The sequence below is a fragment of the Vicia villosa genome, unplaced genomic scaffold (assembly GCF_029867415.1).
Source record: "Vicia villosa cultivar HV-30 ecotype Madison, WI unplaced genomic scaffold, Vvil1.0 ctg.002086F_1_1, whole genome shotgun sequence".
NCBI lineage: Eukaryota > Viridiplantae > Streptophyta > Magnoliopsida > Fabales > Fabaceae > Vicia > Vicia villosa.
In genome coordinates, this window is record NW_026705834.1 from 33,399 (window position 1) to 47,902 (window position 14,504).

General features: G+C 33.4%; 1 pseudogene; it reads right to left on the bottom strand.

The window, feature by feature from the left end:
* Positions 1 to 106: 106 nt before the first annotated feature.
* LOC131637824 (uncharacterized) lies at positions 107 to 9,993 on the bottom strand (annotated as a pseudogene).
* Positions 9,994 to 14,504: the final 4,511 nt, after the last annotated feature.

The following is a 14,504-nucleotide window of genomic DNA, read 5'->3' on the forward strand; positions in this document are numbered from 1 at the left end:
ATGTTACTTTCTAAATTATACAACATTATCTTTTGAATGAGATGTTTCCAACAAATATAGATTCGAATTCGCCTTTATTACCATATAGCTTGGGAAATATATGCTTTGAGTCATTACAAATTGAACATAGAACTCTTCTTTATTACTTGAGCTAAACAACTCACACCCAAAGTACAAGTATACTATTTTTACATTTGACTTGTCATGTACACAAAACATTGTTTAGAGTTCATCCATATTTGCTGAAGAGAAGGTTTTTGTTTGGGGTCCATTTATTAAAAAACAATAGGTTTTGATTTCTCCTTGATCTTATTGATGACCAAGAATAGAATTCGATAAACAACAATCATTCCAAACATGATAGCAAGATCAACCCACTTAGAATGACCCATTTGCACATGCCATGTATCACTTAGTATATCTCTACCACTAACGGTTATCGTACCTCCATCTTGATACCAAACAAATGTTAGGCCTTCAAATTCATTCTTGAATGATCCTTGGAAAGCATATGTGAGGAAGGAAATGTAGTAGCAAGGGTACTTCCATAATAGATTTGGAAGATCGTTAGGAAGTCGATAGAATCCAGCTGTTAAAATCGCAAGTCCTTCAAATCCACCAGCAACGATTACACCCATCACATAATTTGAGAAGATACTCCCCACCACCATCATAAGGCTCTCAACCCACATCATAATGGCAAATAGGATAGAAGCAAAGTATAGATATTGCTCTACTCCTTTGTGTAGTCCAGAAAGGTAACACACTATTACTCCGGAAGTGAGAGAGATCATTATCATGTAAGGTATAGCTGATAATATGTTGCCAATGAGAAAAGCAGCAATGCCGTAGTGCCCATTCATTCTCTCTCGCTCAAACAGCTAATATGGTGGAATGAAATCTTTTAGTTAGGCATGAAAACAATATTGCAGATGCATTTGTACCCCAAGTTACACACTTTACAGTCTAAAGTGAGTATTATCAACAATTGATCAACAAATCAAATATGAATATTGCTCGTGCATCATAATAAACTTTGAAAGTGTGCAAAAATCAATGCACTGAAGCTTCGATTACAATAGATAACAAGTTTACCTTCATTTCCTCAACCAAGGGAGAGAATCCACCAACAAGTGTCATGAAAGTCACGACTGACATAAAAAATGAAAGTAGTGATCCTCTGACCTGAAGCATGCCACAAACAAGAAAACAATTACAGTTCAAATTTATAAATCACGCAGAATGCTGGTAATGTATTCTCTAACATACTTTTTTTAACACTATTCTTTACATGATAAAATTGACGCTGGTTCCACTAAATTTTGTAGGTTATGTTTCAAGCATTTTCATTAAATTTAATAGTGATGATTATTTATATCATATCATTAATAGTTAGTTGTCTTTTAAAGCATGCTTTCATAATCATTTCGTATTTTACCTGAATAGATCTACTACTTGAGCCAACATGATAGAAGATAGTGCCCAGGCTTATAGCTATTGCAATAAAGACAACAAGACGTAACCAGTAGTTGCTGATGTCACGATACAATTGCAAGGAAGATCTTTTTATAAGAACCATGCACTGACTCAGAAATGGAGCGTGTGTCCTCCTATTCCTCATTGCGCCCAAATCCTAGTACGTACAATTTCATAAAGCAAAACGTTAAATCTTACAGTTTAGGTGGGTTCTACGGTGGACCATCTTGATAAGTGAATATGGTGGATCAGTACTTAAAAATCACTTTGAAACTCTAATAACTATCGATAACGTCCACTGGAAGTAGAAACTCGTGGTCCTCCATATTATATTTGTTTTCCTTTTTATTTTTTGAACCGACACTGATCAAGTCAATATCTTAGTCATTGGGATGAGAAGACGAGAACCTCTACTTACAGAATATGACGTTTGTCGTCGTTGAAGTTTCAAATGGTTTTCAGGTAGTCATTCACACTGAGCCATCTACCAAAGTGATCCACAGTAGAACTTGTGCTCATTATTGGCTTTGAATCATATGTTGTATTCTGTGTTTTTCTAGTCTAAGTCTAATTTAAGAATGTACTATGATACTTACGCATTCACTTATTTTTGTCACTTCAATCTGAACTTGACTTTTCATTTCGGACGCTTTATAAGAATTAACAAGGATACCATTTGCTTCTTCAGTAATAACTCCTTTACCAAAGCCTTCTTCAGTATCCTAAAAATGAAGTAGATTAATCCATTATGTTTCAGATTTTCAACTGTTTTGTGCCTTATAATCTAGAGGATTCTCGATTTTGTATATATATAACAGTAATATATATATATATATATATATATATATATATATATATATATATATATATATATATATATATATATATATATATATATATATATATATATATATATATTCAAATTAGACTCAAATACACTATTTAGACCCGAGGTTTGCATAAGTACCTGTTCAAAATCTTTGTTTATGATCCTTAAGTAGTGATCAGAAGGATTGTAGAGAGTTGGGCAAGGGAAACCAGTTGAAGCAAAAAACTGCACTGGATCAAGTGTCACAGTATATGTATTTTGTCAACTTGAAATCAATATATGGTACAACAGTTTTAGTTCCTAACCTGATTTGCTTCAGAAGCCGGACCAAAATAGACTGTCTCTCCAGAAGAAAGAAGACAGAGGTCATCAAATAGTTCAAAAACTTCACTACTAGGCTGATGGATTGATGCAACAATTGTCCTTTGAATACCATCCCTTAAACGTAAACTTGCAATTCTACTCATTACATAGTAGGAAGCTGCACTATCAAGTCCACTCGTTGGTTCATCCAGGAAAAGAAGTCTAGGGTGTGTTAGCATCTCAATGCAAATGCTCAGCCTCCTCTTTTGGCCTCCACTTAGGCCCTTAGAACTATACCCTCCAACCCTTGTGTTAATAGCATCTTGCAGGCCCATTTCTCTGAGTGTGATATCTGCTTGTATCTTCTTTTCTGCTATGGACATTGAGTTTGGAAATTGAAGTTGAGCTGAGTAGTATAAAGTTTCACCAGTTGTTAAATTTGACAGCATAGCGTCATCTTGTGTTACATAGCCCTGAATATTCACGGGTGTAAAAAAGGTCAGTAACAGAAACTAATCTATCTGCTTTCTAAAGCAATTATTTTTCTCTACCAAAATATTGTTGTTTTCTTAGAACTTGTGTAGTATTCAGGAATTTAGTCTTACTGATGTTCCATAAGCCAGTGTTTGTTTTTTGCCATTGATTAGAATCTTCCCTGATTGCTGTACGTTTGATCTCAATCTTCCTGCAATGTTGCTCGGATCATATTATAATTGAAAGGCAGTGACTTAGTGGTTCTAATACATACAAGTATATAAGAATAATATGGTATGAGACTCATACTCATTGGTCACACATGCATGTAAATTGCAGTAGAATACTATAGTACTGATCTAATCACCTGCTAATGCATCAAGGAGGGTTGATTTGCCACAGCCTGAAGGGCCCATTACAGCCAAAAGCTTCCCTGGTTGGGCATAACCTGTAATTCCCTGCAGAATATGTTTTTTATTCTTTCCTTTTGTAACGATGGCTTCCAAATTCTCCCATGTCACAGTAATGCAACCTTTTTCTCCATCATGACCACCCATGTCAACTCCACTAATCTATGCGCATCTTGCATCAATTGCAAATGGTTATTTATGGATAAGTTTCTGATCAAAAGATAACATATTATTGCATTGTGACGGAAGTTCAACTAAATAGTTAAATAGATAAATACATTATCAATTGGATATATATCATTAATAGTTTCCTATGATATTTTGTACTATAGAATCAATTACAGATAGTTATTTATGGATAAATTTCTGATCATAAGATAACACATTATTGTAGTGTGTGTGAAGGAAGTCTTTCTACTAAATAGATAAATACTTCAATAAGGAAATCTGTTGTCATTATTAGTTTCCTATTATATTTTGTATGATTTAAGAAGTTACTAATTGTATATAATTTTTTCGTTCGATTTCGTTATAGTTTTCCTTTTTTTTTTAATTGTTTAGTTATTTTAGTCCTATCCATAAAAAATTCAAATGCGAATATATGTCAATTTAAAACTTGCACCGGTCAGAGCACTGGTTCAGTGATTGAACCAGTGGGTCATTTATTGGAGTGCATGACTATTAATCCGGTTTATATTTACAAAACCTGAAAAAAATCTTACCCATAATATTTATATTTAAAGTACATATAATGGTAAATTTATTTTATAAGTATTGAGAAACCATAATATAACCAATTACTATCGAAGTTTAATATTATTAGTATATATAAATATGTATCATTGTCTTAGGGTGTAATTATATCTTGGATCATTGCTTCATTAAACCTCACATGTAAACAATACTATATGTTATTCTAGTGTTAAACACATGGGATTACCTTAAGCGAATTTACAACCAATGTTGCGAAAAGATTTTAGTTGGAGCTTGACATAGGTAATTATTGTCAAAGCAACCTTTTGAATCAAGATTATTATTTCGGGTTCCTTAATTTGTGGACTAAACATTCACTTATTTTACATGACAATCTTTCTGGGGCCGCGCCAAATATGTGCTGTTCAATCTGTCTATGAAGTCTGTAAGCGGGGTCAATTTCTAAAGAAATTTTGATAGAATTTGAAGTTGTATGTGCTGTATTGGAGAATCGATTTCACCTCCTTATTTAGATGTTTGTCTTGGAGAACTACTTCGGGAGGAACAATGTCTATTAACTCGAGGGACTGCGGTAAAGGACAATACTATTAGAGATGTTTTTTTTGTGGCCTATTCTGACCAAGGTAAAGGGAAAAACGTGATATGAAGTAAGTTGTTTGTTTTTTTCTGCAAGCAATTTGACCACATTGGTCACAACTGCAATAAGAAAATCTGCAACTATTTTTCTTTCACCACAATTTCGATTGATCAAATGGAAACATATTAAGATCATATTTAGACACATATAAAGACATTTCATTCTTTGATAAGGGAGGAATAATACAAACACTCAAATAGTGCTGACTAATTGTAAGTACTTAGTTAAAGAATTTCTCACTGATGTTTTATATCTCATTATTTAAGTTTATTGTTACTGCAATTAATATGAAGAACTCAGGTGAGGATATATCCAAGCAAAAATAGGTTTTTCTTAGTTGCCTTTTGAAATTTGTAACTCTTAGTGGATTTCAAATAGTTGAAGATATCATGTAAATATGTGTATACACTACTAAGTATTTATGTTAAGAGAAATTATTTATGTTTGATATTATGAATGTTTAGTGTTACATTTATAGTTTCAAGACTGTTCAATCCATTGGAATATGGTTAGTTAGAAATTTTCTTAGAATTCATGTTATGTTTGTCTTGTCCGAAATTCTGAGATATTGAGACTGTTCAACTCAATATTTTGTGCATCAATTGTATATAGGTTCAGGGCGAGGGGAAGGGAACTAGAGGCTGGGGGCGTGGGAGGCCGGCCTTTGGTGAATTGGTGATAACAGCTTGGGAAGTTGTGCATATTTTATTGTCAGGTTGGTCAAAATTTTCCCTGTCTCATAGATGTCACTGTGGTGATAACAATCATAACATAATGAAACATGTTACTTTCTAAATACACAATATCTTTTTATTTAGATGCTTCCAACAAATATAGATATGAAGAATTTGCCTTCATTATTGTAGAACTTGAGAAATTGTTGTTGTGTTAGCACACAAAATACAAGTTTGATATTTTAAGGTACATTTGACTTGATGTTTTTTTTTTCTCCATGATATTGTCATATCCTGTATTACTTGGGATTCAACCATATTGGTTCTACATAATGTTTTTGCTTGGGGTCCATTATTTTATGGTAGGACTAGGAAGAGTTGGTTTTGACTGCTCCTTGACCTTAATGATGACCAAGAATAAAACTCGATAAACAACAATCATTCCAAACATGATAGCAAGATCAACCCACTTAGAGTGACCCATTTGCACATGCAATGTATCAATTAGGAAATCTCTACCACTAACAGTAATGGTACCTCCATCTTGATACCAAACAAATGTTAAGCCTTCAAATTCATTCTTGAATGATCCTTGGAAAGCATATGTGAGGAAGGAAATGTAGTAGCCTGGGTACTTCCATAGTGGATTTGGGAGATCATCAGGAAGTCGGAAGAATCCAGCTGTTAAAATTGCAAGCCCTTGAATTCCACCAGCAATGATCACACCTATCACAAAATTTGGAAAGATACTGCCCACAACCATCATAAGGCTCTCAACCCACATCATAATGAAAAATAGGACAGAAGCGAAGTATAGATATTGCTCTAGTCCTTTGTGTAGTCCAGAAAGGTAACACACTATTACTCCGGAAATGAGAGAGATCATTATCATGTAAGGTATAGCAGATAATATGTTGCCAATGAGAAAAGCAGTAATGCCATAGTGTCCATTCATTCTCTCTCGTTCAAACACCTAATATGGTGGAAAGAAACTTTTTTGGTTAGAGATGAAATAATGCAGAGACATTTGTATCCAAAAGTATAACTACCAAAGGGCTAAAAGAAGGGAAAAATTTCCTATTTTTCTTTCAGAAGTTGAAACAGTTACATAAAAATAACATCAACCGAAAAAAACAATTTAAATATGATTTTTATCATCAAAGACCAATACAGTCAAATTCAAACCAAAACTGTGTGTGTACTACACTCATCAAGTGGCAATCATTTAAACAGCAGCAGAAAAAATCGATCTCAGCTGTTCACAACTGGAACTATTTGAATTTGCTGTTAATACGATGATCCTGCTGCTGACAAATTTCAATGTCGATCCTGTCTGATTTGCTGTGATTTTGACTGGATTAGCATGACATAAGTAGGGGGAAATTCTCCTATTGGTGGTCCGAGAGTGTGATTGGAGGCCTACAACTATGTTTTTTATGAAGTTGACAATAAGCGAGTGTGGTGCCTTAGAAGGATGGAAAGGCTGCCACTATTCTGTCATAATGCTCTGATTGGAGCATTAATTATAAGTGATATGATGCAGGGCCGGATAGGATGGTGTGACCATGATGGAATTGGCAAACCGCAATGGCTGCATTTTCACTAGGCAAGGATAGTTTGACGAAGCCGACAAAACAACAAAAATCAACAAAAGCAAAACAAGAGGAAAATGATGGTTAAGGATGGAAGTGACTGTTTTGTGAGGAGCATCATCTTCTTTGGAGTTACTGTGACAAATTGGTATTGGCTTGACAAGTCGGTATTGCAGTGACATAGAGGGTTGGAAGAGCAACTCACTTTTGAGTACAAAGTGAGTATATCAACAATTGATTAACAAATCCAATGTGAATATGTGCATGATAATAAATCATGAATTTTTTGTAATAACAATCCTTGATTTACTCTCTTTAAACTTGATTCACCATCGATGAATCAAATTCTTTTAGAAGATGGATACAATAGTACTTTTAGAGTTTAATGTAGTGAAGCTTCAATTACGAAAGATAACAATTTTACCTTCATTTCCTCAATCAAGGGAGAGAATCCACTAACAAGTGTCATGAAAGTCACGACTGGCATCAAAACGGCAATTAGCGATCCTCTGACCTGAAACATGCCATGTACAAGGATACTGTTACAGTTCAAATTTATAAATAACAGGGAGTGGTGGTAATATATTCTCTAGTATTGACAATTATTTATTTATATTGCATAGTTAATAGTTATTTCTCTTGCAAAGCATGCTCTCATTATCATTTCGTATGTTACCTGAATAGATTGATTACTTGAGCCAATGTGATAGAAGACAGATCCCAGGCTCATAGATATTGCAATAAAGACTACAAGACGTAACCAGTAGTTGCTGATATCACGATACAATTGAAGGGAAGATCTTTTTATAAGAACCATACACTGAGTCAGAAATGGAGCGTGGATCCTCCTATTCCTTATTACACCCAAATCCTAGTACGTACAATTTCACAAAGCAAAACGTTAAACTTGTAGTTTATTTGGGTTCTACTGTTGCCTCCTTGATATGGGGTTACGGGGAATCAGAACTTAAAAATCACATTGAAACTCCAACGACTATCGACAATGCCCATTGAAAGTAGAAGTTCACGGTCCTCTATGCTATATTCATTTCTTGTATTTATCAGAACAACACTGATCAAGTCATTGTCTTAGTCGTGAGGACGAGGAGACAAGAACTTCTACTTCTGGATGTAGGTGTTTGTCGTCGTTGGAGTTTCAATGGTTTTTCAGGTACGGAGTTCACAATGAGCCATCTACCAAAGTGATCTAGAGTAGAATTGTGCTCAATATTGGCTTTGAAACATACATTATATTTTGAGTTTACCTAGTCTAAGTCAAACTTAGGAATGTACTATGATACTTACACGTTTACTTATATTTGTCACTTCTATCTGAACTTGACTTTTCATTGCAGATGCTTTATAAGAATTTACAAGGATACCAATTGCTTTTTCAGTAATAATTCCTTTTTCAAAGCCTTCTTCAGTGTTCTGAAAACAAAATAGATTAATCCATTATGTTTCAGTTTTTCAACTGTTTTGTGCCTGCCTTCTAATCTAAAATTCCCAATGCTTTCAAATATACACTTTTTAGAGTCAGGGGTTGCATAAATACCTGTTCAAAATCTTTGTTTATGATCCTTAAGTAGTGATCAGAAGGATTGTAGAGAGTTGGGCAAGGGAAACCATTTGAAGAAAAAAACTGCAGTGAATCAAGTGTCACTATATATGTATTTTTTGTCAACTTGAAATCAATATGTGCTTCAAGGATTTCAGTTCATAACCTGATTTGCTTCAGAAGCTTTACCAAAATAGACTGTCTCCCCCGAAGAAAGAAGACAGAGGTCATCAAAAAGTTCAAAAACTTCACTACTAGGCTGATGGATGGATGCAACAATTGTCCTTCGAATACCATCCCTTAAACTCAAACTTGCAATTCTACTCATAACATAGTAGGAAGCCGCACTATCAAGTCCACTCGTTGGTTCATCAAGGAAAAGAAGTCTAGGGCGTGTTAGCATCTCTACGCAAATGCTTAGTCTCCTCTTTTGCCCTCCACTTAAGCCCTTAGAACCATACCCTCCAACCCTTGTGTTAATAGCATCTTGCAGACCCATTTCTTTGAGTGTGATGTCTGCTTGTCTCTTCTTCTCTGCTATGGACATTGAGTTCGGAAATTGAAGTTGCGCCGAGTAGTATAAAGTTTCACCAGCTGTTAAATTCGACAGCATAGCATCATCTTGTGTTACATAGCCCTGAATTTACATGGTGTCAAAAAGGTCAGCAACAGAAACTAATCTATCTGCTTTCTAAAACAATTATTTTTCTCTATCAATAGATTGTTGTTTTTTTCTATAACTGATGTAGTATTCTATGATTTTTGTCTTACTGATGTTCCATAAGCCAGTGTTTGTGTTTTTCCATTGATTAAAATCTTCCCCGATTGTTGTATGTTTGATCTCAATCTTCCTGCAATATTCATTGAATCATATTATAATTGTCTAATAACTAGCTTCCAATCACATTAAACTACAAATAACATCTATACTACTAGAAGTGGTTATGATTCATAAAAGATACTAATTGGTCACATGCGCACGCGCATGTAAGTTGCAGTAGAGTACTATAGTACTGATATAATCACCTGCTAAAGCATCAAGGAGTGTTGATTTGCCACAGCCTGAAGGACCCATTACAGCCAAAAGCTTCCCTGGTTGGGCATAACCTGTAAGTTCATGCAGAATATGTTTTCTATTCTTTCCTTTTGTAACAATAGCCTCCAAATTCTCCCATGTCACAGTAATGCCTCCCTTTTCTCCTTCATGACCACCCATGTCAACTCCACTAATTTGCGCCATCTTGCATAAATTACAAATGCTTATTTATGGATAAGTTTCTGCTCATTATTATTTATTTTCAATTCATGACAACAGACCATTATTATTTTTATTATTATTATTGTTTCCACTTCATCTGTTTGTAATTAGACCTATAACGCAACCATCATTTTTTCTAACTTTTTGTAACCAAGTCACCACCATCACTTTTTCTTACTTCTTATAATAGCCAAGTCACCAATTTAAGCCACGTAACATGTAGAAACAATATAAGTTAAAACAATTGTTCGAGTAAGGTTGAAATTTCAAAGGAGGATTCTGCCAAAGAAATAATCAAAGGAGAAACTCATACTTTTATAAAGCCACTCATTTTCCTCCATGCCTAACTAATTAATGGTCATGAGAGGATTGCAAATGCTCAATCACAACCCGTTAATAGCGGAAGGTCAAATTTTTTTATAAAATGTTCTTAGTATTTCACTCTTTTTTCAAAACATATGTGTTCTTCGTTTGTCAAAACATATGTCATGTTTTGTAAAATTGTCTGTTTTATTAACACTTTGAAAATACAATTGTAAGGAAAACATCTAAATTTAAAATAATTGAATTTTTATTTTCATCAAATAAAAATCAGACAAACGCAAAACACCTGAATATGAGATTGTAAAATCTTTCTTAATCTACATAGTTTCGCAAAAGTCATGGAGGGTTAGATTGTTCGATTAATAATTGAATTAATTAAATATAAAACAATATAATGAATTATTAAAAAATTATATTATGATTACTTGTTATAAAATATTAATTGTTGATGATTAATTGATTGAGTTTTGTGTCTGAATGAGCTATAATGGATTGAATCATTTAGTTAAGTTTCATGAGATGTTTTTCCTCACCCATTTAGTTATTTAAGTGTTACTTCGTTAAACAATATATATAATGTTCTAAATGACAAATAAATCTCCTCAATTTTTGTGAAATATACAAATATAAGAAGGGTGTGAGTATCATTTTATCGGGTGAGTCTAATTTCTGGAGAATTTATATTGTCATCCCTAAATTTAAATTATGTATGACATCCCCAAATCTATCAAAACACTAAATTGTCCAACCAATTTTTATTATCATATTTTCACAAATTTACGGGAAGAATCGAATTTTTCAAATTCTCTGACGATACTGAAAATTTCGAAGGTGTACCGAAAATTTGACGAAAACAAATAAGATTTACAATATATTGTGAAATTTTCGAAATATTGTACCAAAAATTTCAAAATTTCTGGTATTTTCTACCAGAAATTTAAAAATTCTCGGTATTATCATTTACCAATATTACTTGGAAATTTTGAAATTTTTGATGCGTATTATCATACCGGAAATTTTGAAATTTTTGGTATTTCAATTTTTTTTAAAAAAAAAAAGCTATTTTCCTTATATATTTAAATTTTGCAATGAGAACCAGAGGCAAGAACGGTTCTATTGCGGGACAGACCATTAATAGAGTCGGTGCGGTTGCTCGATGCATTCAGGATCCTTCAAAAGTGCCGGCAAAATCTCAACCGTTAAAAAACCTGATATTGAAACATACTGAAAATGTAAGTTCTATCGAAAATTTCCGGTACTGAAAATTTGATAGAATATACCGAAAATTCCGTCCAAAAATTCTTTTTATCTCTTCAGAAATTAAATTGGAATAAAAAAATTGAAGAATAATATAATTTGGAGGGGGCCAGATAAATTCTCACTTTCTCTTACAAATAAGAGCGGGTAGTATAGTTGTTTTAAAAATAAAAGGAATATGTGCACGTCTATTAGATATATCTTATGGATGTTGATTGTAATATTTTCAAAGAAAAAAAGTATATATTATCCAAAATCGTGCTCTATATGTTATTGACATCCAACCCTCGTGCAAATATAAATTAGCACCCTTAATAACATTCTTGGGAAAATATATACTAATTGGCACCAGGGCCGGTCCTGAATTTTTAGAGACCCGGGACAAATAATAAAATGAGCCCTAACAAAAAAATGAACAATTAATCAAAACTAGAATCGTCTCATACAATTATTTTTCATAATTTTTGTGTGTAAAATTTATTTATTTATCGAATTTTTATCATATATGAGAATTATTGGATCAATCATATTTGTCTGTTCACACAGATAAAAAAATATATAAATGTACAAATAATATTAACTTGCATATACAAATAGTCTTAGTACAAAATATATATTAATATATGTTTTTTCTAATATATATCTTTAAATAATACTTAAATTTTTAGGATATATTTTTAAAAGAATACTTAAAATAATTTTACTATAGTTATATAGAAGTATAAATAAAAAGGTGTGAAATGGTGGAACAGTAGAGTAAAATGTTGGATACGGATGGTTTGAAACAATTAATTGAAAAAAAAGTAGGATTCGAGCACACTAGTTGTTGGTATATGAGAAAATTCTTTTCCGCTTGGCTATATTGAACAGAACAATAACTATATACAACCTTAACATATTTTATATTTTTAACACACCCAATCTATAATTTGAGGCCCCTAAAATTTTGAGGCCCTGGGTTGTGGGCCTGCTTGCCTTGGCCCAGGGCCGGCCCTGATTGGCACGTTGGATGTGAATATTAATCATGTAACGTCTAAATATGGATTTATTTATTAAATTTCTGATCAAATAATTAAATCAGTTTGTGAGATTGGAGAGAAGAAAAGAAGATTTTGGGAGATGGACTTTAGAACATTGAATTTATTATGAAATAAAGATCAAAAATAAAAAAGAGAGAATTGAGATTGAAGCTAGCCGTTGTGGTATTGAGTTTAGATCAGAAATAACATAGATTAATTATACATTAGCTTTTGAAGGCTTTGAGTGGGCTTTGGAAAACTAAGATTTCAAGTAAGTGTTTAATTTTTGGTTAGAGACTTCTCTTAGATAGATTGCCTTCCAAAGTTAATTTGGCTAGAAGGAAGATTTTGGTTGATCCGTCGGCTTTGTTGTGTCCGTTGTATGGTTTGGAGGAGGAGACTTCGGAGCATCTTTTTGCTTCTTGCACGGTTTCTAACCAATGGTGGATCTTGCTTTGTGGTTGGCTCCGGTTTGATGTGGCTTCCTTTTCGGGTACTCTCTTTGACCGTCTTTGTCTTTTGGAGTCCTTGTGTAGATTTAAATTCAAAACCCACACTAGATGGCTTTTTGGTATGGCTTTTTGTTGGGGGGTTTGGAAGTGTAGAAATGAGGTGGTTTTTAATAATGTTGTAGTGACTAATGTTGATGTGTTTGGGATGATTAAAGTTCTCACTTGGGAGTGGTTTCTTACTTCATTTAATGGTAGAGACTCTATTATGTGGGTTATTGGTGTAATAATTCAGGTTCTTGTTTATGATTGTTTAGTGCTTGTGGGTTGGTGTGGTCTTTTGTAGGGGGTGAGAGTGTTTTTGCTTCTTTCTCTTTTGTAACCATGGGTTAGCACCCCGTGTGCTTGTTATATTCCATCTTGGCTTATCAAAAAAAAAACTAACTAGTTTTTTAAAATAGTAACTTTCTAACAATTTTTTGAAAACCTGTTACTAAAAAAGGAAAGTTTGTTATAAACTGCAAGTGGTCTTGAACACACCATCACTTTAGTGCTTTTATGTTTTCTTTTTCAACACTCTCCCTCAAACTTAAGCAATTGAATTTGTAGCTAAAGGTTTTGCAATGAAATATCCCAGTTGCTCTTGGGAAGGTATATGCAGCAATTTCAACATACTTTGTTGGATTTTCTTTCTTACTAGAATGATAATCAATATTAAGGTGTTTTGTCCTTTCATGAAAAATAGGATTTGATGCTATGTGTGATGCATTTTGCTTATTCTTGGAAGAAAAATAAGAGGATTCTAAGTCCGCCTAGAGTATAGCTTCCAGCTCGGCTAAGCAAGGACTCCAACCTTCCAATAATTTTTTTTATTTGGGAAGTCAAAAGTATCATTGACACCTCTTCATCTGGAGAAAATTCTTGATGTAAAAACACAGATACAAAAGGATCCTTGTAATACTTTATTTTGTAAGAGCTCATTCATGCTTTACCTCTTCACTCCCTATCGACTAGAGCATAAAGGAGCGATCCCTGTCATCCATATTGTGAAGGTTGTCACAATACAGAACATGTGGATTGAAGCATGTAATGTGTGAATCTCTTAGAATGTAGAGGAGTCAACCCAATTCTTATGTGGCTGATTCAAGAGCTCTACACTCTACTTCAGAAAAGACCTAGATATTGTTTGTTGCCTCTTTGCTTTTCAAGATACAAGAGATGAATCAATGAAAAAACAATACACCTTGATGTGGATTTCCTTGAATTAATGCATCAAATCCAATTTGAATGAGAATACCTTATAATTTGCCTATTAGAATATATAGAGAATAACAACCCTCTGCTAGGATTTGCTTCAAATACCTGATGACTCTATAAGCTTTATGATAGTTCAATTGAGTAGGATTTTGGAGAAATTGACTCAATTGTTATGTTGCAAGGGTTATGCCCGACCTTGTATTATTCAAGTATACCAAACTACTAATGAGTCTTTTATATGAGGTAACATCTTCAAAAGTTTTGCTTCCTTCT